Raw genomic sequence first — 23,743 nt, 5'->3', positions numbered from 1 at the left:
AAGACATACAAGAAATATTTATAAACTTTTACCAGACTTTATATTGGGAACTTCCAACTGACGAAGGGAAAATCAGCGAATATATGGATAAACACAGTATTGGAAGCTTTACAGAAGAGCAACAGCAACTCCTGAATCAACCAGTAACAATAGCTGAAGTGTTGGAAGCAATTAAACAGTGTAAAGGAGGAAAGGCACCAGGTAACGACGGTTTAACAGCCCTATTTTATAAAACATTTAGTGATAAAAGAAGTGTAATACCAAAATTGGAGGGATGGATATCCCTACACGAGGCTCTTTATAGAAAAGAAATGATTAAGGAAGAGAAATGGTATAAATATAGGGATATATTGGAAATGAAAGAGGATAAGTGGGAAATCAAATCAAGAGAAGTACTGAATAAAGAAGGCTGGGATATAAATTGGTTCAACATAGACAAATTTACGAAAGATATATAATGGACTTAAGAACGTTTGGGTTTGCACAGAAAGATGGAGAATCTGAATTGGGGAAAATCTTAACAGAGGAGAAAAATAAACTTATCGGGAAGTTATATAGTGTTCTTCTAAGATATGAGATGGAAGATGAAATGGTTAAAGAACAAATGATTAAATGGGTAAAAAATGTTGGGCATCCCATACTAATGTCCCAATGGGAAAAAGTGTGGGAAAATAGTGTTAAATTCATTCTCTCAGAATTTAAGAGAAAAATTTTATAAAATGTTTTTCAGTGGTACCTCTCACCAGACAAAATTGCAAAAATTTAGAAAACAAAAAAGAATCTTTGTTGGAAGTGTAAAAAAGGAATTGGCACCTTCTTCCACTGTTGGTGGACATGTAAATCGGCAAAAAAAGTATTGGAAGATGATAAATGAACAAATTATGGAGCTATTGGGGGGGAAATAAAATTAAAGCCAGAATTTTACTTATTAGGAATACTTGATGGGGAGATAGAGAGTAAAAACCATATATATATATATATATATATATATATATATATATATATATATATATATATATATTCATATGATTACTCTGGCACAAGTTAATTTTGCACAAAAGTGGAAAAGTGAAGATATGCCTACAATGGAAGAATGGTTATTGAAAATGTATGAAGGAATGGAAATGGATAAATGTAGAATAAGAAAGAATAAAGAAAATACTTATTAAAAAAGGATGAGGAGATTGTATGCAAAGCAAAAGATTTAAGTAAGTGTAGAAGGTATGAGGAGGTAGAAGAAGGTATGAGTGTTAAGGAAGAGAGAAGAAGGCAAAAAAGTGGAGAATGAAGAGAGAGTAGGAGAAAGAAGATGAAAGGTTCAGAGGAAAGGGGGGGTTAAAGCTGAGGAAGCAATGTAGGGAATGTTAAGAAAGTGTGTTTGAAAGGAACAAGCAGATGAGGGTTTGAAGAAAGGATGGAATATATCAATTACACTGAAGTATGCTTACCTTATTTGTGTATTTGTGTATGTATGGATTGATATGTATGTAATTATTTGTATTGAGTATTTTAACAAATAAAGATTCAAAAAAAGAAAAGAAAGAAAAAGAAAATGCTTTTGTGAATGTGTGAAAAGTCCTCTAATACTTGAAATCCTGTTTTCATATATATGTTAACAGTGTTTTTCCTCTTCCCTCCACTCAGTATATGCCACAATTCTAAGAAAAAAGAATCCAAAAATGCATGTTAGTTGCTGAGAGATTTTAATGCACCTTTCCACAGCGCCACAACTATGGCACTATTCCTGCAGTGCCACATGCTTACTGGCAGCATCTGGCAGCTTCATTGGCAGAACACGGAGTGGGATTCTTCTTCTGGAAAAAATTACCAAGTTCTGTGTAATGGAAGTCCCCAAAGGTGAATCACTGCTCAGCACCCCCAAACCACCATAACCAGTTGCTGAGTCCTTGATAACCCGAAAAGGACTAATGGTAGTGCTTAATCGTGGTGTTCCTGGACTTGCTCCAGTTATACCCACTTCCTGGGACCCACGGCTGTACTTCTTCTGATGGAGGTGAGCCTGGCTGCTGCTTGACCTTTGACTGTTTCCCAGTGGTGTTCCCAGAAGCCCTTCAATTCTTGACTTGTCCTCCTCCACAAGTTTCTTGACCATGGGTGAAGTATAAGTGGTGTAGGCTGGCCACTCGCAGGTGCAGATCAGATGGGGTGAGATGCCAATATTGCCTGACACCAGGCTTCGATCTAGAACCCAAAAGACAGAATCTCTTAGAAAGGAACCTGCAGGATTCAGGACTAGATGGTGCCTGAGGCAGAGCAACAAATTATACTCTCAAAATTGAAGTGCACAGTATTGTGGCACAAATCTTAGCTTATTTTCATTCTTGCAAATAAGATCAACCAATTGTTTTTTTAAAGTATCCCCCTTGAGCAATTACAAGAATTTTTGCACATTTGCAAATGGTTTCTTTGCATCTCAAGCTTTCTTTGTGAAAAATTTCAAAGTTTTTTTTTTACAAAAGTCATTGTTTATTGCATGGATACAATGTGATTTACTGCTGCCAGTGCTGACAAACAGAATCATCATCATCATCACCATCATTTATACTCCAACTTTCCCCCAAAACCGGTGCTCAAAGCAGCTTACAAATACAATACAGGTTGAGTATTCATTATCTGGAATTCTGAAATCCGAAGTACTCCAAAATTCTAAACTTTTTGAGCTACAACACAAGTAGCATACTAAGTACCTGTGCTGTATTTGTGAGGCTGGAGAGAGATGCAACTGGAGATAAACAGAAAGATCTGTGAAACGATGCAAAACCATGCTTTCTGCCATTTCATAGATCCGTGAAACGATGCAAAACCATGCTTTCTGCCATTTCATAGATCCTCAGTTTCTCTCCAGCCCAGTGGTGTCACTAGCTAGGGTGTCACCCAGTGCAGAGGGTGTCATCTGAAAAAGGTATGCATTTGCCTCTCCTGCTGCTCCATCACTTGGCTTTCTCTCCAGGGAAGCAACCCAGTAATGGAGCGGCCAGGAAGTATGCACGTTTGCCTGTCCTGCATGGAAGGAGGACGATGGTCCAACTAGGCATAACCCCTCCTCTGGGGTGCCACCAGATGCAGTCCACACATGCTGCACCCCCTCTGTGACACTACTGCTCCAGGTTCATTATGTCTCAGTAGATATATGGAAATACAGGTATTTCAAAATCGGGGGGGGGGGGGGGGGATCCAAACAATATCCAATTCTGGTCCCAAACATTTCAGGTTAGGGATCCTTAACCTGTATAGTTAAAACAAATAAAAATACAACATTAAAATGGGATCAAACTATTCATGGATAAAAAATAATTTAACACATACCATGAAAAATAATTCTGAAAATCAATTTAAACACAGTTCAGTGGAAACAACACAGCACCTTCTTAAAAACACTTTCTTTAAAATTATCAGTTCTCAAAGATCTGTATTTCATAAGCATGAAAAATCTCATGGTATCTAACAGGAGAGTTTTGGGGTTTTAGGGGTTATCTCAGACATCTTGATACATCGTTTCTCATGATCTGTGAATGCTCTTTACATCTCTGTATGTTACCTTAAGCCAGTTGAATAAGTCTGGTATGAGGAGGAACATCTCATAAATCCCAGTCTTCTTCCCCTTACTCCTCCTCCCTGCCCCACTCCTCCTCAACAGTAAAATATAATAATAGGAATAAACTAAGTAACTAAAATTTACTGATTCTTCATGACACACCAAACCTGATTCCTCATACAGTTGCCTCACTGTGCCCAATGTTAGGGCAGACCATAAGTCTAGGTTTCCAAATACAGAGAACAACTGTCTGTCTCTAAGTCCACAATAGGAGATTCTCCAAGGATGTCATAATGAAAGGTGAAATCTTAAAGAAGGAAAGTCTAGACTCTAAAGGTTTACTTGTAAACTGACAGCTAAGGGTGTTTTTGTTTTTATAATCAAAAAGCTGTAAGTACTTGTTGGTCTGGAGCATCTTTGTAGCACTGAATGTAACAATTCATCATGAAATCAGTTGCCTCTTGCCCAGGACATATAATTATTCATTTCTGAATAATGCTTGCTAGATTATAATCAAAGAGATAGATGTATTAAGTGTGTTTTAGCATAATAAGGCATAAAGGAATCCAGCAGGACCATTAAGATGAACTAGTTTTTCCTAGCCTGAGCCAGCATCGCATAGTGATTTGAGCATTGGAATTTGACTCTGGTTTGATTTCCAGATTGGCCATGAAACCCACTGGGTGACTTTGGACAAGTCACATGCTCTCATCCTCAGGGGAAAGCAATGGAAAACCTGCTCTGAACAATGATAGGATTGCTTTAGGGTAGCCGTAAATCAGAAATGACTTAAAGGTACACAACTACAAGCTTTCACAGACTCTAGTCCAGTTCATTGGATGTATTGATTGAAACTTCTGTAGACAAGCAATAGAAGAGGGTGAAATGTTAATGTAAATTTAAAACATGTCCATTTAGTGATAAATATCACCATAGCAATGAAGCATGCAACTCATTGATGCAAAAGCTTCACTGTGGTAATGGACTGCTAATAAGACAAATACCTAGGTCCTAGAGCAGTAGTTCCCAACCTGAGGGTCGGGACCCCTTTGGGGGTCGAACAACTCTTTTACAGAGGTCACCTAAGACCATCAGAAAACATATATTTCCATGTAGTGATGAAAAATAATTTTATGTTGGGGGTCACCACAATATGAGGAACTGTATTAAAGGGTTGTGGCATTAGGAAGGTTGGGAACCACTGTCCCAGAGCAAATTAAACCTGAACTCTCTCTTCCTCTTCCTTTTCCTCTTCCTCTTCCTTTCTCTCTAGAAACCAAGATGACTAAACTGAAACTGTCGTACTTTGGACATATCATGAGAAGACATGACTCCCTAGAAAAGACAATAAGGTATTCTATGAAAACATTTTTTTAAAAAAAAATTATACTAAATTCCAAGAGTTTTCAGGAAGGATTTCTGCCTCACCACTCCATTCAATACCTTTGATATTAAGCATTAAAAAGATGAATATCTTGTCAAATCCTAAGGTGAGGCCTCTTGATAAAATGAGTCCACCCCTTCCTTAGCAATTGCTTTGGGATAATCCTAGCAGCCTTTCAAATATTTCTGAAACCCAGATATTTCCATTGCTCAGGAGAGCCTAGATCACTCTCCAAAATCTGCTCTGCAGTGTTCAGAGAGGAGAAAAAATAAGAATGAAGAACACTGCCCCTTTCTCCACCAGAGGCTCTGGCTTGCTGCCACATATCCACTCTAGTAGAGGTGAACTGGAGTCAGGACTCACAGGGCAAGAAAATGGACTTTTAATTAGCAGGTTAGGGGTGGTGACCATCTGCCATCTCCTTCAGGCTTACTGGTAGCCTTGGAACAGAGACACAACCCTCACAATAGCTGAATCAGAAATAGATATTGTGAACTGTCCTCACTGTAATGCAAAGTATGCTGTGTTTGCTTGGTATTGCTTGGTACATAATAATTAAGTTCTATCTGCTTTACAAAAGACTCCTGGTAGAGAGGAAAATTGACAGATATGATATTGAATATATGATACATGGACCAACAACATGGATATGCTTTCATTTTTGGAATCTCCTTCTTTGCATTAGATTCTCCTTCCAGGGTGTGGCTGTCATGGTGAGCTTGCTCGTTTCAAAATTTACTACTATGCCATTTCTCTCCAAGGAGATCCATTTGTCTGCAGTATGCACGAGAAATTATAGATCCATTTATGAGGATGAGCAGCAGACTTCTTTGCCTGCAGCCAACAGATCATATTGCAAGGAAGGTCTGCTATTTATCACATGAGGCAGGAAAGGGCAGCCTTCCTTGTTCTGAATACTTGTAATTGCCCTAGGCTTTTATTTCTGCATGCAGATTGTACTCATGCAGGGACAAGTAGAATAAGAACATATCAGGGCAAGGTTCTTTTTAAAATCTCACTTGTTTTTGTTGCAGAAGTAAATATGCTGGACTGAATACACCCTAAGTGTGTGCGTGTGTATGTGTGTTTTTATGTGAGACTCCATCCTGTCTCTGGAGAACTAGGCATTCAGAAGGCTGGACTGTTCATTAAATTTAGTGATAAGGAAGATCTGGGAAAGTACAGCCTGCACCCTACTGCACAAGGCAGACTCTTCATCATAATCCCAAGCTTCCACTGCAGAAGATCTGATGTGAAACATCTGGAAGATAAATCCCAGAGCATCCTGGGTAATGAAAAGTAAATAAGACACCCCAAGTGCAGTCAATCAAACAGAAATGTCAAAGTTTGAAAGAAGCAGCTCAGTGGATAGAATAATTAGCCCTGCTTAGTACACCATGTCCAAGGATGTGCCAAAACAAGCAAGTAAACAAAGAACAACAGAGCCTGAGGCCCAGGAATCTACACAGATTCAGAGATAGTAAAGGACTATTCTCTGTGGTCACTGATGTTAAAGTGAGAATAGTATTTCCAAACCAGTGACTGGCAAGACCACTGGCTAGCTGGCCATTATGGAGCAGAGCACAGAGATCAGGAGGTGCTCCTTTTTACTCCTGTACTATCTCTTCTTTGCTGTCTTTTATCTGACAGTGGCTTCTAGTCCTACTTTGGCCATTTAAAAAAAAATGGGCCATTAGCTGCAGTCTGTGGCACACAGGATTTTAGCAAGTGATGTTCAGAGGAAATGTTTCATGCACACTCGGACTGTGGCAAAAGGCTGATCAGCCTTGGGAGGAAGAAGGAAAGACAGAGGAAGACTTGCAGAGGTATATCTAGCAATATGCCCATGTCTACCAAAAATCAATAGCCAACCAGGAGCAGCAGAAATGCTTCCACACAGTGTTGCTCAGGGGTTGCTATTTTGAAGTTAGGGAATGTAAAATTATAGCTGCAGTTCCACACAAGACTTAATATCAGTAGCAGCTGGTGGCTTCTGTGTCAAGGAGGCAATGTATCCATTCTGGATTTTAGACTCAACTTTGAAGGAACTATCCACTGGACAGCTCCTTTCAAGTTCAGACTAAGCTCCAGAATGGGTCACTCTTCCCTTCCTGACATAGAAGCCACCTGGCCTTACTTGACCAAAGCATTATTTGCCTTATTAAAAACCAGATGTTTCCACCTAGATGATTACAAAATCCAAAAAGAATCAGGGTGTTGTTGTTTTTCCTTCTGTCCTAGACAGCTCAGTGCTCTAAACTTGCCTTGATCATGAAAACTGATTGTTTTTAAGGACAGCAACATGGAGAGTTCCTCTAAATTTGAGAAGGAGGTATCAAAACCATCCCAGACTCAATGTGGAGATTCCAGACATCCCATTAGGCAGAAAAATGCAGCCATCCCAGGTGGAGATGAAAAGCCAGCAAAGGAGAGTTTTCCACTGTGGAAACAACATTTTCTTGTTACTTTTGGACTTTATTTTTAGAGGTGTTGTAGAGGTATTTTAAGTGGAATCTTTCCCCACATTTTCTGCTATTTTCTTATTAATCCTGCCTCCACAAATGTAATAGAAAAGTATTCAATAATAAAAGTAATAAAGTATTAAGTAATAAACATATGTTTTTTAAAAAGAAAAAAGAAAGAAAAATCACCTGCATTAACATTTTTATCATGTTTATGTCAATGGATTACTTTTGGGGAGTTAGTAGTGAATTACATAAGTAACGATTTTAACTTTCTAGGCCCTGGTCCAACCCAGTTCTGATTGTGGAAATCTAGTATTACAACGCCCTTTATGCATTGCTGTTGGACCGCTCCCTAAAGCTGTCTAACCTTCTGAGCAGCTCTGTTCCCCTTACAAACAGCTCATACTGCCAGTAAGCTCTTCCCACCTTCCTAGTCAGTCCTTTTGGCTCAAAGGATGCAACACCCAGGATCTCTCCCTCTTCTCTCCAAGGAGGAAAGATAGAAGATGACCATAGATGGGAAATCCAGAAGAATTACCAGCTAGAGAGCACTCTTTCCTGGCCAGCATGAAAAATCAGATGAAAAGCGTTCAGCACAGCACTTTCCCTGTGTGACCCACCCATCCACCCACTCTCACTTGGGAGGGATCTCTTCCAGTTTTAAAAATTGGCCCCTGCTGATGTTTCACTGAACAAAGTCCCATCCAATTTGAGACCTTTAACACTGTGGCCTATAAAATTCTAGCTCTTGGCTCCCTTTCTGCATGCCTTTTCTCTTCTCTATGGCTACCCTAGCAAGGAAGACTATGTTTGTGTTTTTGGATATATACTTTTTTTTTTTTTTGACATGTCATGTTCCTTAGACCAATCTAGTTTTTCAAGGGATGGCAACAAGCCATTTGATGGGAATCAGTCCCCTGAAACAAGAACTCAGCTGATAAAAATCTCGGAAGAGTTTCCCCGGGAACTGGATAGCCCTTTGTTAAGAAGCACGCCATGGCCCGGTCACCATGGACAGGCCTACTAGTAACTGACAGGCCAACAAATTTCATGATTTAACACTGAACAGTAAAAGGAAAAAAGAATATTCCCCTCCCCACAACATCCTGAAGAAGAAGAACTTTTCTTTTTATGAAAGGGATGGGGTGGTGGACACATAAATGGTAGAGCCATCTATCTAACAATATACCTCATGATTGCTTCTTATTCTGACAAGAAGCTGGCAAAAAGGCAATTTTCACACTTTTCTATTTAAAGACAGTTTGCCTTACTATGTGGAGAGTGGGGGACTGTAGAAGGAAAACAGAATTAAAGCTGCTGGGCTGGCTGTAACTCAGCACGTTCTGACAGTGCACAGAACAAGTAGTAAATGCAAATGAGGGGAAATGGTATTATCCTTTGAAAGAGAGAATTTTGCAAAAGGGTAATTTCTTTAATGGGGGGGGGGGCAGAGAATGGGGAAAATTCTGGCTCTTTCCTTTGACTCCCTTGTTCAAAAGCAGCGTATTCTTAGCACCTCCTGCTACTAAAAGACTGCAGAGCTCCAGAGCTGATCTATTTATTTTGCCATGTGGTTTCCATATTTGTTCTCTTTGGGCCTCCTAATCAGAAGGCTCTCCCATCTTGAGAGACTAGTGAGTATAGAAGGAGGGGTAGCAAATGCTGAGACAGAATAATGCAAAACATTTGTGGCATAATAGTTCTTCCTACATACATCTACATACATCTAAGGTACCCATTTAAGGTAAACTAATTTATAACCCAAATGGTGGAGGTGCTAGAAAATGAGGAGACGGCCAGTTGGTTTATTATTTATGAAAATATTTATATCCTATTCTTTATCATGAGATCTCGGGGCAGTACATGATAAAAACAATCTAAAACTTCCTGAGTTAAACTGTAAACAATTTAAAGAACTTTTTAAAAGACATATTAAATAAGGGAACAGTTAAAACAATGTTACAAGCTACAGGAATTGAAAACCATGTACAGTACATTTTGGTGTAAATCAGTCTTAAAAATCTTTAATAAAAAGTCATGTTTTGGTTTGCCCCCTCCAGAAAGAAACCAATGTTGGCACTAGCCAGATCCCTGAGGGAAGCGCATTCCACAATTGGTGCACAACTGATAAGGCCCTCTCCCAAGTCCTTCTGCTTTATATTACCGCCAGTGGTGTGACACAGAGGAAGACCCCTGCTGCAGACATCAGCTCTCAGCCAAGTACACAAAGGGAAAAGTGCTCCTGGAAGTACTGAGGCACAAAACTGAAAACCCATATAATAAAGACTCCAATGAAATGAAGTGTGCATGGACTCACTTGAACTGGATTATGCTCAAAATGCAAGAATACCAGCAATTGCCATAGAGAGGTTATGTTCATTTTCACAGCATTCATGGATACTGGTTATGGGTGTTGCCGTCTTATTGTGAATTTGCCCTGCTTGATTCATGGTTTATTACAGAAGGTCCATACGTTGTCATCTTCAACTTGAGACCCTTTTGTATTATCTAATAGCTTCTATAGCTTTTCCACTTCACATACACACACACATCACTTTAAGGAGCTGAAAACAGGATAAGAGCCCACTGATTTTTGTCTGGTAGCCCTAGGAGCAAGTGATCTAGAAGTCCACCTCACCCTCAATTCTGTAGGCTGATGCTGAGGTCATGAGTTGGAAAGTAATAAAAGAAAGGCCTGGGCATCTTTATAGATATGACAGCTCTAAAATAAGCTTTAAAATATCATCAAGGTTCCCACCCTGCTCCCAAAATATGGATATCCCGCTAAAGAAATGTCCTGTTATTTTGAAGGACAAATGAAAACTATAAGCAAAAGCAGACATGTTGGTCCCAAGGAAAGAAAAAATATCCGTGGTGTGATAATATCTGGGGTAGGGGTGTGTGAGCTTGTTTGCTTGCTTTTTCTTTTCTTTTCTTTTCCTTTCTTTTCTTTTCTTCAAGCAAATGATAATTCTGGAACATGCTTCCACATGTTTTCTGAAACTGACATGGGGCACGATCAGCTCCATCTTAGTACAAATTGTTCACCTCTTCAGTAGAGCCACACCTAAGTTTCCTGGGTATCTTCAAGCTTAAAATATTTTCTGCTACAAACTACAAGCAGTAGTATGGGAACAGTAGAATGGCACAGTAAGTAAGGGATTCCCATTATTTAGCTTCACAGTGTTCCTTATTTAACGTTTTAAATGGAGGAGCCCAGCATCTTGACTCCTGTCTTCTTAGGGCTAATTCAGAATCATTTTGGTGAGTTGTTTTCAGTCCCTGCCAATGTTTGTTGCCAGCCAAGACTAAGTGTCTGTATGGCAATATTCACTTCCAAGTACTCCACCATACATCCATACACAGAAATAAATGCCTGTACACAGTGCTTTGAAATAACTAGTTATACATCATGAGTTATATGTAACCAGTCCCTTTACCCAATAACAAAAAGTATAATTACATTAATGTAATTTCACTCCTTTTTAGACTGCAATTGTAACAATGAAGTTGCTGTGTAATTGCAGACATATGTCCTCACTAATAAGTGGTGGAAGAAGATTATTCCTTGGTTCAAGGGCTGGCTCATAATATGTCTTGTGCTGTTCCCTCTTTCTCTGCTCTGGGATGAAGGTACAGTTGGCCCTCTGTATCCACAGATTTTTTTAATCCACATATTCAACCATCCACAGCTGGAAAATATTCAAAAATAATATACATTCCAAAAGCTAACCTTGTTTTTGCCATTTTATATACTCTTGTTTGAGGCATCTCCTAGCTGTATTCCTTTTTGTATCTGTATTGTATGCTTGCATTATTTTTTTCTATTGGACATTGTATAATATTGTACTGTACTGTATTGTTTTGTGCTGGCCATTGACCGTAATAAATCTCATTTTATATAAGGGACACAATTTTTCACTATGCCATTGTGTTTAATGGGACTTGAGCATCCATGGATTTTGGTATTCACAGAGGGTCCTGGAACCAAACCTCAGTGGATACCAAGGGACCACTGTACACAGTGGTCAGCAATGCATCTCACTGTTTCTCCTATGACAAGGTTCCATGGGGAATGTTAGATCTTCTGAACAGGAGCCAAGCTACCGTTCAGCTATGCTCCCACTCAAAATATTGCCAATACCTGCTGAAGAAAAAAAAATCACTTATGACATAGCAGGTTGGTGAGCGATGCACTGGCATGTGGGACTAGAAGTTTGGAACTGAACAGGGAGAAGTTTGGGTCAGAGCCTCCATCAGGAGTGGTATGCCCAAAGGAATACCAGCATCTAGCATCAACATTTCTGATGGGAATCAAGGATCAATGTGAATGAGATTGCCCTTTTAAGATGCTGGGGTTGGTCCAGAATAATGTACCAAGAATAACAGAGAAACAGTAACAGAGCCTAAAGGCAAGGAGGTAGAGCTGATTAAAAGTCTAGTCTTTTTACCTTTACTGTAAAGTCCTTTTCTTTTCTTCCCCATATTATGATGTTACTGTCCAAAACACTGGAGTCCACCCATTCCTCCTATTATTTATAATTGCATATTCTATCAGTTCATGTATATCTGCTTCTAAAGAACTGGATCCCATGCTAGTATATTCTGTAAGCTAGAATGGTTACTGTGGGTGGATTTTTTCAGGAGGAGATGCAATAATCACAGCAACACCAAAAGCATCACTACTCAGCAATAAGTCAATAAAGCATATTAGTTTTGCTGTATTTGTGTGTGCCCATTTGGTATCCTACTGTCTCAGCACATGCCCAGATTGCAATTTGAGAGAGAGGTGTTGTTTTTTTTGGCATTCAAAAAAAAAATACTAACAGAACTCTGAATAAGTCTATTAAAAGCTGAATTCTGATCAGCAAACAAATAAGTACTCATCTAGTTCTTCGAAAGAAAAAGTCCCAAACCACACTCTCTCACTCAAATGTACCCAACAATTCAGAATTCTTTTCTCTTTGTTAAATCCAATTTTCTATGAAGAAAGCCTACTTAATTTATCCTGAAACACAACACAAGCCTCTCCTATTAGATTGCAGGAATATTAATCCAAAACAGGGGCCCATATCCTTCTTGGAAGAAAAGAGGAAAAAGAGGGCTGAGGTACATATTACAGGGGCCTTGTCTACAATTGCCAGGATACTCCAGGGGCATCCTGGAATATCCTAGCCGCTCAGCTGCCCTGACCTACCCATTATCTCCACTGCCACTTCTGCACTGTGGTGACTAACTGCATGGGCATCCTGCTGAGCTGCCTGGTCCATCTGCCACCACCAAGGGTCTCTCACTTCTGAGATCAGAGCAAGGCAACCAGAAACAGTCACATGTTGGGCACCTTGTTCTGATCTCTGAATGAGTGATGCATGGTGACGACAGATGCACCAGGTGGACCAGCTGCACAGTCACCTGGATGTCCTCTGGACTGCCCACACCAGAAGCAGGGTTTGGCCCATGCATCGTTCGAACAGGATGGCACCTTTTGATCCATCCAGACAAGGCCATATTTAGCATCTCATGTTCCTCAATCCTAGCACTGCAGAAATGAACTGAGCTCCATGCTAGCAGTGAAACTTTTCCTATTATTCATGAGTGGGGGTATGATTATCTTTGCAAGCTCTTAGAAAGAGGGAGAAATCCCAGGAATATTTTGAGAAAGACAATTAGGAATGGTTTCTACTACCATTTCCCAGTGTGAAAGGCTACCCAAGTTAATGAGCCAAGCGTTTGTGCCTTTTCCCTTGGTGAGTATCACCGATTTGTCTATTTTGACTGGAACTTTTTGCTGCTAATTATATGCCATGTTCAGAAGGAAAGCTAAAGGAAGCCTATAAAGGAACAAGGAGGAGAGAGAGCACAGGTATCTGGGGGCAGGCAGAGTGGAGCAAGAGGGGGAGCTTGTTTATGTGAAATGCCAAGGCAACAAATAGTTGACATTAGGATTGCAGGCAGGCTGTGGGATTGGGTTATTCCTTTCAGGCCTCACACAAAGGGCCCTTTTTGTCTCACTGTCAAAGACAAGCAACAGAACAAGCTGTAACAGAAACCATATTGATGGCTGAGGAAAGGCCTGTGGAATTTCTGGGGAGGTCTTGCTACCCAAAGACACAATGGCCTATGCTTTGAAACGGCAGACCGCGTAGGACACAAAGGCCAAACAGTTCACATGTGACACCGAAATTGCCTTTCTGACTGCCAGCCCTGCCCACCCTACCCCTGCCCAGTGCCCCCTCATCCAGAAACTGGTGACAGGAGTTCTGACTGCCCACAAAAGTCAATGGCTGCAATTGCTTCAGCTTCCAGAGTCTGCCCAAGATGGTAGCCTTGGTCCTCCAAAGGCTCAGTTCAGAGAACTCTGGTGCCACAACAATCTGTAATTCCCACTATTGCACAGCCTTGAGCCATGGCAGTTAAAGTGGTGTCAAACTGGATTATTTCTACAGTGTGGATGCAGCCTTAAAGAAGAAGCACAAAGGCAAACTTATTCCTGAGCATTAAGAAAACAAAAATAATGACCACAGAGGATTTATATAAATTCAGTTTAGACCATGAAGAAATAGAAATAAAGATTTCCCATACCTTGGATCCACCATTGATCAGAATAGATATTGCAGTCAAGAAATCAGAAGAACACTGGAAATGGGAAGGGCAGCTATGAAAGAACTAGACAAAATCCTAAAATGCAAAGGTATACAAGAAAGAAAAGCAACTCACCAAGGCTGCCACCACACTGCAAAATTCATGCAGTTTGACACCTCTTTAACTGTCATGGCTTCATCCTATAGAATCTTGTGATTTTCAGTTTGTTGTGGCACCAGAACTCTCTGATAGAGGAGGCTAAATATCTCACAAAACTACAAATTCCAGAATTCCATAGCGTTGAACCATAGCAGTTAAAGTGGTGTCAAACTGCATTCATTCTGCTGTGTAGATACAGCCCAAGTGTCCTTGTGATGGGACTTGGGCAAAGAGAAAGCCCTCCCCTGGAGATCCTAAGACTTGGTAGGTTGATATAGAGAGGTATAATTTTCAACCTTTCTATTGTTTTACATTGTTTTTAGTGACATTTAACAAAAACAAAACAAACAGCTTCATTTATATACCACTTCATACCGAACTAGCAGTGTCTAAGCGGTTTACAGCTGTAAGCTAATTGCCCCCAACAATCTGGATACTCATTTTAGTGACCTTGGAAGCATGCAAACCTGAGTCAATCTTGAGCCCTTTTGCTGGTATTAAACTCACAACCTTATGGTTTTGAGTTAGTGGCTGCAGTATGGGCGTTTAACCACTTCAGCACCATTTATTCACTACTGTGCGCATTATCTTTAATAGAAAGATGGAATAAAAAGTTAATAAATAAATATTTTTAAAAATAAATGTATTCATGTCCAGGATTCAGATCTTCTATTTTCTGTACCAAGCAGCATTTGGTAAATGTAACTGATAAGCAAGAATTGAGGTGAAAGGGATTTGCATAATCCTGCTATTGTTTTTTGCTTCCCACTATAAACCACCCCTCCTGCTTTCCCAATTACTTTCCCCCAAGCCACACTTCTAAAACCCAGCTCTGCTCTGTGGCTCTGTTCACAATAGAAAAGCCTTGAGCAAGCAGCAGGGCATGGAAATGTAACTTGGCCCCCAATGCAATTTTTTGGCCCAAGGGCCTTCTCAGACAATATCTTTTCTTTGTGTAATAATAAATGCATGGTTGTTATTCATTTGTTGTGGCTCCAGATGTTTTTCCTACTGTTAGGCATTCCTATTGCTGGAGTATAGCATTTTCCCAGCACTCAATCAACAACACTCTGTCTCCTGGGGATGGAACAGAGAGCAATGCTTGTGCTGGTTGGAGATTATCATGAGAACTGTGGTCAGAAAAAATAAACAAACACCCCAAACACTTAAGAAAATGAAGTCAGATTGGTCAGATTCATGCAGAATATCTCAGTGGCTTAGCAGCTAATGCTACAAGCAAATGGAAGATGTTCATACTTAGACATTTGTGCCTTCGCCAAGAGAGGCAATCCTCCTATATTAAGGTCCATCCAGCAGAATGAAAATCACAGATACTTTGTTCCTAGGCCGTTTTACCAAGGCTAGGAGGCAAATGATAACTGCCTCTACAAAAGACTTTTTAGTGCTGCCCAGTTTTGAAAGGCAGATGCAGGTGGCAGTTGAGATCCCATAGAGTAGTGGTGACACTGCTGTCTGTCCCTGCACATCCTGAAATATCCATCCATATTACTGTGTTAAATGTCATCTTATGGTGGCCTTATCTTATGGTTTCCTCAAGAAGATTTACTCAGTAGAGCGTTGCCATTGCTTTCCTTTGAAGCTGAGAGTCTGACTTGCCCAAGGTCACCCCTTGGGCTTCCATAGATGCACAGGGATTTGAACCCAGGTTTCCCAAAGTCCTAGTCCAATGCTCAAACTATTACACCATGCTGGCCCTCACCTACTTGCATCCTAGCCAAGTACTGTCATTCTAAGATAAGTTTCAGCAGGATATCTAGTTTAAAACAATAAACAGTTGCTAAAATTCTAGTTCATCATGCTGAGCTCTGGAGAAAGCATCCTGATTCATTAGACAATAGCAGTGAATAGACATTAACCCTGTACTCTACACTTGCACAAAACTGGAAATTTCTTAATATGGGCAACAGGTTGCAGACTAGACACCAGGGACTGGCAGCAAGACATTCTGCTTGGCCTCCCACTTTATAGGGGGAATGCAGCGGCACATCTCAAGGCCCTTTAAATGTTGCCGCTGTTTCCATGGCAAGTGCATAAGAGGGAGATAATAATGGCAGAGTCAATTTAGGACAAGGCCATGTATTTGAATGGCATGCAGCCCATTTAGTGATACTCCCATTCCCTACTGGAAAGAGCTGCTCATCATCACTCTGGTGCTGGGGTGGGAGGAGTTAGGAATTTAACTCAAGTCTGATCCATACAGGGAACAAAGTGCAGCAAGCATTGTGGATGAAAATGAAGGAAGCACAGAAAAGCAGCAGAGGATCTTAGCAAAGCAACGGGAAGGCGCCAACCCTCCAGATGTTCTGGACTACAGCTTCTACAATCTGTCACCATTGGTCATGCTGGCTGAGGCTTCTGGGAGCTGAAGTTCAAGATACTTGGAAGGCCAAAGGCAGAGCTTGGAAGTAACTCATTGCAATATTGTTACTCATAACTAATTGGCAGAAGAGGCAAGAAGGATGCAATGATTTATATAGCACACTGCATAGGAACAAAGCTATTTTAGTGCTCCTAACAAGTACAGTTTTCTAGTTATTTTCAAAAGTTATTTTTAAAGGCATTTTAGAGGCAGTGTAATAGCAATTTTCCCAGTGTTATGTAATCCTTTTATTAATTCTAAGCTGCTAAAAAATAACAAAGGTAACAAGCAATGTAATACATACAACAATACAGTGAGCAATAACAACAGGGGGTTACTTCCCAACACTGGAATGAATAACTTTTCAAAAGTAACTTTCCAAGCTCTGGACAAAGGTGCCACACCCTTCTTAGCAGGCAGGAAAGCCACCCACATTATCTTCTCCACTGCACCCATAGCAGTCTTTTTAACATCTGCACAACAGAAAGGCATTTAGGAAGTCAAGATTTTCTCATCCATTACCTCCATTCTGGAAAAGGGTTTAGCTGGTCACATTTTGCCTGTCTTGCAGCTGTTAACAAGCCAAAGAAGCCTGGCAATGAAAAAGAAAGAAAGAAAGAAAGAAAGAAAGAAAGAAAGAAAGAAAGAGGCAACCCCTAGTGGTGGCTGTATGTAGGCCTAACACTTATACTGCCCTAAAACTGGAGCAACAAACAGTGAAATCCTACTTTCTGACAATAATCCAATTCCCAAGCTTTCTGTGATGCTATTGAAAACAATATCTCCATACTCAGATGTGATGGCGGTAGTGGCGGCGGCAGCAGCAGCAGCAGCAGCAGCAGCTTATTTCTACCTACTAGTTAGTAGTGCATAAAGCGCAGGGAATGGCTAGCATGCCTTGCTTATGAGTATTTCAAAGGAAGCTATCTAGTGTTGGAGAAAAGACATTACCTAGTCAGACTGGTCTAACTCAGCTACTGTATGTACTCATGTATAAGTCTAGAAATTTAGGTTAAAAAATTAGCCCAAAAAACCTGAGTAGACTTATCCACAGGTCAATGTAAGTACTGTACTTTGAGTCATAAAACATCCCCTGGTGAAAGACAAGAGTTTAATTTGCCCTGGAAGGACTGACCCCATTCTACTCTCTCATCCATCCTGTCTTTAGTATCAGCACAAATAATTATGCCTGCTGGAATTTTGTAAGTTCTTTGGCATTGTTTTCTTTTGCTTTATCCTTTACATCCTTCATTATATGCTCCTAAGTTTTACCCTCAACCTATCCATGGTTCATATGAAAATCCATAATTTTGATCCCAAAACCTGCCCTCGACTTATACACGAGGTCAACTTATAGTTGAGTATAAATGGTAGATCATTCTTAAGTTCTTGCAGATGGACCCTCTCTGACATTTCACTAATGAAAACTAGGACACATGTGGACAAGCAACATCAGAATCTGGTCAAGATGAGAACAGTTATTAATTAGAAAAAACACAGAAGCTAGGAGAGGCTGCATCAGTTTGCTTTTGCCTGGGAAGGACACGGGTCTGGCTCCCGCTTCTCTTCATCTTTCACTGATGTGATTGAGTTCAGACTGCTTATGCACTTTGAACTCCTTTTGCATCGAAAGGGTAAGTAAAAGACAAGGGCAGAAAGTGTGGGGAGGAGAGAGAAAATGGGGTATTAAAAAAGCTGCTAGGGAAAAAAATTACAGATTTATCAGGACTGCATCTGCCAAATTGGGACAATTGGAGAATATGCATATGTCAGTCATTTACATCACTGTCAGTACTGAAAATCTTAGCCTAGAGCCATAATGGCAAATCTATGGCACATGTCCCAAAGATGGCATGCAAAGCCATTTGGCCCAGCACCCAATGGAAAAAAGGTGGAATGGGGCACACACCTGTTTCTCCTCCTCCCAGACCTTTCCCGGCCTCCAACTGCCTCTCCGGCAACAGCTGAAGGCCAGAAAAGGCGCAGGGGGAGGAGTCCCACCCTGGAAGTTCCACCCACAGCACTGGGTAACACCTGGTGCCAGAAAAAACATTTATGAGCTCATCGCACAGGCCCAGGAACGGGCCTGTCACATTACAAAATGGGGCGTGATGGGAATGGGAGGTGGCATAGAACACATCTTACCACACAGGGGAACACCACCACCACTGCCGGAAGTTCCCATCACATTCTGAATGCATTCCCCAGGGGGCAATTTTCAGATTTAGAAGTGTTCCTGAAAAGCACCCCCTCTGGTACGCATCTGGCGGTGCGGTGCGGTGGCGTTCTCCTGTGCGATAAACAGCATTCTATGCCACCTCCCATTCCCATCATGCCCCATTTTGTAATGCGACAGGCCTGTTCCAGGGCCTGTGCGATAAGCCTTTAATTGGGGCACCCTGCCCTGAAAAGGTTCAGCATCACTGGCCTAGAGTGACCACCTCAAAAATATATTATTAATCACTATTCATTTTTCTTCACTACCATCACTATTCATTTTTATTCTTCCAACAAATCCTTTCTCCACCCTGTTTACAGGATGATGCAACCTCTGATTTAGTTCCTCTCCACTTGGCAGCTTTCTCTACTGACTCTTGCTCCAGAGTCCAGAAGAGTTTTCCCTTTGCTGGTGTTGATTAACTTTTACATCTCCAACTCAAAAAGATTTACAATTAGGTGGTGCTTTGTAGTCCTTTCATAAAGTAAGAGAAAATACTAACATTTGCTTTTCACTAGCTTATACTACAAAGATTATTTTATTTCCATGTTATTTGGCTGTCCATCTCACATAAATTGATGGTGTGCTCTATGTTGCCCTGTAACAGGTTTCTGGAATGCACTTATGCAAAGGTGCATGAGAAACCAAATTGCTTTCTATATTTACCAAGCCAATGTGGTGTAGTGGTTTCAGTACTGGACTAAGACTCTGAGAAAACTAGGGGTCAAATTCCCACTCAGCCATGGACATCTGATTTGACCATGGTCAAATCACATTCTCACAGCCTCATGGGAAGCAAGGGAAAACTCCTTCTGAACAATTCTTGCCAAGAAAACCTTGTTAGGGTCACCATAAATTGGAGCAAATTGGAAGGCAGATAAAAACAAAACAAGTTTGTATTTTATTTTTAAAAAATATTGCATGGGCTGGCCCCTCCTTATTTATCTAACCTTCTTTCTCCTCATCTTCCCATTCATGCCCTCCATTCTAGTAGTCAAGGTCTGCTGTCTCAGCCTAGGATTTCCACTGCCCTCTCCTGGATTCGTCCCTTTTCACTTACTGCCCTTCACTTCTGGAATTTCCTTCCCCCACAAACACAGGTCATCACTTCTTTAACCAGTTTCAAAACTGAGTTGAAGACCATCCTGTTCAGAGAAGCATTCCCAGGCATTGTGTGACTATTTTTCGTTATTTGACATTTTTAATTTGTTGCCTGCTTTACTTTATTGTACCCTTTCCTGTATTGTTATTTATTATTTATATGTATTATGCTATTATTTCTTAGACTGTACGCCATGGACAGGTTTACTTTATCTATTTTATTGTTTGAATATACAGCACTGTGTAAATCTACAGCGCTATATAAATAATGTATAATAATAATAATAATAATAATAATAATAACCATAAAGTATTTCCATACACTCTTACATTGAGGTGGCCCTGAAGATGGATTTTGACTACAACTCGCATATCCCTCCCCATCGACTATGCTGGGCAAGGCCTACAAGTGTTGTACACAAAACCATCTGGTAGGCCAGGATTGCCCACTGCTGGCTTATATGGTCAAACCAGTCTCACCAATGGGCTAAATCCTGTTTAAGCCTACATACAGAAGGTGTGTTGACATATGCAGAACTGAAGTTAGCTGTAACAGCAGATCCAGTTCATTTCATTGGGCCTGCCCTAAGTAAGAGTCACATGTTCCATGCAGACTACAGAAATAATCCAGTTAGACATTACTTTAACTGCCAGGGCTCCATTCACAATCCTGGGATCTGTAAATTTGTGAGGCACCAGCACTCTTTGACAGAGAAGGCATGCATACCTTGTGTAACTACAAATCCCAGTATTCCATAAAGTGGAGCTGCAGCACCTAAAGTGGTATGAAACTGCATTATTTCTACAATATAGACGCACCCACAGTTACACTGGGTTTAGCCCTGTTTCTTGGGTGTCTTCCACTTTTTCAGGCAGAAGCTGGCATTAAAGTGTATTGCAGCTGCAGCAGCTTGCTCTTGCGTCTCTGAAGTGAGGAGTCTGACACTGCTGCTCCTGCTGCTGTTGCACGGATGCTCTTCCATGCCCATCAGACAGTGAAAGCTTGAAAATAAGTTAAAGCACAATTTCCAATCAGTTCAAGAGAGGAAGTGCTGCAGCAGCCTGAACAAAGGCAGCTTTGTGCGCTTGGAGAACAAGCAGAGAAAACACAACACAGCATTAAAAATTACATGCTAGGCTTGCAGGATCGTTCAGAGAGGGATCAACTGATCCAGACAGCCTTTCCCTGGGGCTCCAGCTAAAAATCCGAGGGCTGCAGTTTCAGAGCAAAACTAAGTTATAAGAAATTTGAATTCCAACTTTTCTAAGAAAAGCCTCGAGGATTCTGTAGCAAATGTTGCACTTTCATCTTTCTCAACTCCACCATCCTAATACATCCCGTGTTTGGAAACCTAAGAAATCTGGTTACCATTAACTTTTTGCTGGCATTACTTAGGAAGGAATGATGAGCTTGCAAACAGCACTGGCTTAACACACACATGTGCATGCACACACACACATTAAGGGCCCTTCATATAGACAAGTTCCATTTTGGCTCATTTTTTTTTGCTCAGAAAGTTCCCTACCGAGGAACAACAATTCCCTCTCACAAGAAGCATCATTAGGTGGCACTATTGTGAAATTTGCTTTCTAAGGCTCCACCCACACAGAATGTAGATCACATAGATAAATGTATTTTTAATTATTATTTTTCACCTTTTGGCATTCATCACTCAAGCAAGGGAACAAACATTCATCCCATCAGAAACTTTGTCCTCTTTACGTTAAAGAAGCCAGCTAGGCCAGTGTTTCTCAGGCTGTCTGATGTAGGACACGGGCAACTTTTTTTTTCACAATGGAGTTTATCACATGGGGGGGGGGGGAAGTGTCATGCTCCCATTTTTTTTTTCTGTTACCATTGCACAGTTGCTCAATATTGGAATACTGGAATAGCAACAAAACAGTAACAGGAGATTATCACACCTAAACCAAAAACGATGCAGTTCTGCTTTAATTACAGAAGAATAGCACTTTTAGTGTACATACCTGAAAAGTTATGATTCCATTTTTGCAGTGTTTGCACACGCACAGAAAAGACCTTGCTGAATCGTCACGTCACCCCCTCCCCCCCCCCCCCCAATAGCTGTGATTTCGCTCTTCCGGTTTACCTTTATTGCAGACTTCTGGTATCCAAGTCCTTAGACAATGTTGTTGAGGGACGGAGGATATTTTTGGGATTATTTCAGAGATGGATACTGATACTTTGGAGTTATTGGTATGTGTCCTCACACTAATTGTGAATTGTCTGGAAGGGTGAATGATGAGGGATAGAAAGAGGCAGCACCGAATAGCAAGCCAGGAATGAAAGCACAATTGCATAATTGCGGAATTGAAGTGCTTTGTAAGTACACACCTGTGCTGATAACATTTCGTTTGTGCTTTTGAGATGTTATTAACGATTTAAATCATTAATACAATCTGACGGGAACATGATACTTTGATAATTTGTTGACAACGTGATCATTCCAATGTCATGTGATCATCTTCTCCTCAATTGTGCAATAGTAACAGGGGAAAAAGGGGGAGTATGATGCTTCCTCCCCCGTGTGATAAACTCCAATGTACCAGCCCATTAGTTACAGCTGGTTGGTTTGTAGACCAACAATACCTCTTTGAGACCACAATGTTGAATGAGAGACAAGGCCATATGCCTGTGTATCTGTACCTGTCTGCCTTAATTTTGTTCCCTTGTCTCCTTGTTTCTGCTAAAAAGCAGATATTTGGGGAACAGTGGTGATACTCCTCTTACAGTTTCACTTGGTGTGGGCCACAGATCCTAATGATGCTCCTACTCAAGGCATTTTGATGCCTGAGACAGAACAGCAGACAAATACTATCAATATACATATTCATTTATCAGGGTACATTAATCAGGATGGCAACTGCAGTTTAACAACATCTGAAGGACCACGTGTTCCCCACCCTGGTCCATAATAGCAAGATTAATTGATTAACTGATTTCTGTTCTTGATAACTAACCTCACAACACATCATGAATTCCTCCAGTAGAGATTATGCACTACAACAATCAATCTCAGAATAAACCTATAATACTTAAATCAAAAACCCCAGCCCCCTGAAAAATAAAAGCTAGACATCTGTTCTCCATTAAGAAGCCCTTGACTTTTCCATCTACTTAGAATAAATAAACTTTAGAGGTAAAACATGATGCCACCAGTTGGTAGGCTCTGCTTTTTAAAACCCATGGGATCCTCTGTGGCACAGGTACAGTATAAAATCAGAGCAGGACTATGATCTGGTGTGGGGACGTGATTAGCCTTGGCTCTAAGAGTGCCCTGGTTTGTTGTTCTATTTGCAAGTAGGAGTGGCTAAACCAGGTGTAGACTAAGTGCTATCCTGGAGTCTCGTGGCCCCCAGTGCTGTTCTTCTGGTCCTCAGTCCTTCCAAACTCCCCCCATCACCCTCTTTTCTGTCCAAAAATAAAAAAGAAGTTAATTGCATGGCCTGGAAGCTTCCAGGAGTGGCATTTTGGGCTAGTTTCTTGAACTATCCAGAATTAAAACCATTGTGGGGTTTTTCAAAACTAATAGTGGGCAGTCTATGCAGCCTCTGAAGGGACCTGGGACAGAAAATTTGGTCCCAGGCCAAAGCAATCTATGGCCCATTTGTCTGTGGTTTGTTTATCATGGCATCTGAACTCCACAGGGCCCAACACTCTGGTATATCTTTCCCCTGACAAGCCCAAGCAACAAAAGCAAAACAAACCATGGATTATTTCTTTGGCTTGTTATAGGGCAGACAAAGGAGGGAGACAGGTCCTGCCAAATTTTCATGTCACAATAATCAAACCACAAACAGAAGGTCTGTGGTTTGTTGAGCCACTCTCACTGATTGAACACAATGCTGGCTCAATTAGAACAAGCCAGAATTCTTTAGA

The sequence above is a fragment of the Sceloporus occidentalis genome, unplaced genomic scaffold (assembly GCF_023333645.1).
Source record: "Sceloporus occidentalis isolate IW3139 unplaced genomic scaffold, rSceOcc1.0.p SCAF_1, whole genome shotgun sequence".
In the NCBI taxonomy this organism is placed as follows: Eukaryota; Metazoa; Chordata; class Lepidosauria; order Squamata; family Phrynosomatidae; genus Sceloporus; species Sceloporus occidentalis.
This window is presented reverse-complemented; position numbering follows the sequence as displayed.